A 2530-nucleotide genomic window follows, 5' to 3' on the forward strand; every position below is an offset into this window, starting at 1 on the left:
CCATTTTCATAACTAGGAAATAGCCTGGCATAGTGAGAAAAGCACAGGATTTGAGTAGCAGAGCCAGGACTCAAACCGCCAGATTGGGAAGGCAGAATGATACAGTAGAAAGAACATTGGCTTTGGATGCAGGCGATCTGGCTTCAGCCTGACCTCTGATACGTACTTCCTGTGTGGCCAAGTCACTCAGCTTCCCTGGGCCTCAGCTTCATCATTTGTAAAATGAAGGGGTTAGACTGACTGGCCTGTTACGGCTCTTCCAGGTCCAAATCTGTGATCTTATGTCTTTGTTACTTACTACATGATTGCTATAAGAAATGACAAAAGGGACAGTTTCAAGGAAACCTCAGAAGATTTGTGTGAACTGATGTAGAATGAAATGAGCAGAACCGGGAAAACAATTTATGCAGTAACAAGAATATAATAAAGATAAATGGCTTTGAAGAGCTTAAGAACTCTGACCAATGCAATGACCAAGTGTGATTCCAGAGGACTAATGATGATGTCTGCTACCCACCTGTGAACAGAGTTGATGGACTCAGGGTGCAGAATGAGACACATGTTTTTTGGACATAACTTATGTGGAAATTCATTTTACTTGACAATGTTTATTTGTTACAAGGGTTTTCTTTTTCTTTTTTCACCTCAGTTTGGGATGGGGGTAAGGTAGGAGGCAAGAAAAATTAAATGTGCAATAATTGAAAAAAAAACATTAATTTTGAAAAGAAACAGAACCTAGAACTTTTTTTAAAATTACATACAAGACCTTAGACAAGTCACTCATTCTCTCTGGGCCTCAATTTCCCTATCTATAAAAATAAAAGGATAGGATAGATGATTTCTAAGGTCAGCTTCCAGCTCTAAACTCTGTGACATAGGGATTCTTTGAAGGGTAGAATCTTATATTATTAAGATCTTCAGGTTCCTAGTACAGCTGCCAGAAGGCAGAGATTTAACTGTTCTGGTCCCTTTGCAGAGAAACTATTGTCAAATCGAGCAGATCTTGGCCAAGTATTTGTAATCTGGTTGTTATTGAAAGGGCATCTTCTAAACACCATACCTGCTCATTTGTGTATGCAAACTTACAGACCTGTTTCATTATTTCTACAAGCTGGTATGAAGCAACTCTGAGCTGTGTGCATACTTGTAATGCCTCTCCCCACCCCCCTAACCCCAAGCTCAGAAGGATTAACAATGGGGCAGATCTTGAGGGCCATAACCTCCTGGGGCCCCATTTCTTCTATTTGCATGTGTCCCATGACAATTTCTGGGGCTCTGTTGGTAGAGGAGTAGAAGTAGCACTAGATTCAGAGAGAGGAGACTGGGGTTTGAATTCTAGTTCTGTCATTCACTAGTTACATCCTTCAGCGGGCCACGTCCCTTTTCATGACCTCAATTTCTTCATCTGTTAAATGAGGAAGTTGGGCTAGGTGATCTCTCTGAACACTTTTAGTTCCAAGTCTGATGCTTTAGATAAAAGTTTCTGCAGACAACCCAAAGTGGAATTCTCTGACCTGATGTTGGTGAATACAGCACAGGATTATCCATCCTTTGAGCTGGCTCAGGCCACACTGTGGCCTTTATCTCTTGGACACCCACTGAACCATCACAAGCAGCTTATTTGTAAGTGTTATTTACTTAATTTTTGCTGATGGGATGGGGCAGGGATCCCTAGCCCCAATGAGGAGAAAAGCCATATGTCAGGTGGCACAGTGACTCTGTCTCAGATCTGGGGATCATATGAACAGCTGACTGTCATTCTAACTATTATACATCCTTTCCTCTTTAGAGGCCAAATATCAACCTGCTAATGGTTACTTGGAAACTAGCACATGACCAGAAAATGAACAAGACATCGCGGTATATCAGAAAGAGCCTTGGCCTGGAAATTAGGAAATGAAGGTTCCAAGCCTCAGATTGGTGTTCTTGAACAGGTCACATCTCCTTCATTGTGTCTCATTTTCCTCATCTGTAAAATGAGAAGATTGGATTTGATGATCTCTAAGCTCCCTTCCAATTCTAAATCCTATGACTCTAACTCAATGGGACCCACCTAATAAAGCTGCTGCTGAAGTTGTCCCTGTTCCTCCTTCCATTTTTCAGAACATAGGTTGCCTGCTCATGGAGCCTTGCATCCTCTAGGCAGGTCAATGTGATGGCTAATAGATAGGTATGGGTCCTGAAGTGGGCAGTAAGATCCTGACTTGACTCCTTTGTGTCTGTAACAGCCACCCCTTCCTGTTAAACCTGCACACTCACCATCTGTCATTCCCCTCCCCCACACTGGCCAGTGCCAGAGAAAGCAGGAGTGACAAGGATGAACCAATATTTGCTGGGTGGGGGGAGGGAGCCAGGGCTCCATCACATGGAATGCTTTCCAAAGAGCCACATTCACTAGAACTGGGAAGAACCTCAGAGGTCATCTTACATATAGGGAAACTGAGGCATAGGGAAAGAAATGACTTAGCCATCATAATACAACTACTTAAAGGACTAGGTGAGACTAAAATCCCAGGGCTCTCAATACTCA

The 2530-nt window shown here is 42.7% G+C and overlaps 1 long non-coding RNA gene across 1 annotated transcript; it reads left to right on the forward strand.

The window, feature by feature from the left end:
• Window positions 1-1350: 1350 nt before the first annotated feature.
• On the forward strand, window positions 1351-2096 carry LOC144455587 (uncharacterized). The gene is made up of 2 exons (XR_013484300.1): window positions 1351-1623; window positions 1790-2096. It is a non-coding gene; the product is annotated as an uncharacterized LOC144455587 (long non-coding RNA).
• The last annotated feature ends 434 nt before the right edge of the window (window positions 2097-2530 follow it).

The sequence above is a fragment of the Phascolarctos cinereus genome, unplaced genomic scaffold, assembly GCF_003287225.1.
Source record: "Phascolarctos cinereus isolate Bilbo 61053 unplaced genomic scaffold, phaCin_HiC Scaffold_2;HRSCAF=192, whole genome shotgun sequence".
NCBI lineage: Eukaryota > Metazoa > Chordata > Mammalia > Diprotodontia > Phascolarctidae > Phascolarctos > Phascolarctos cinereus.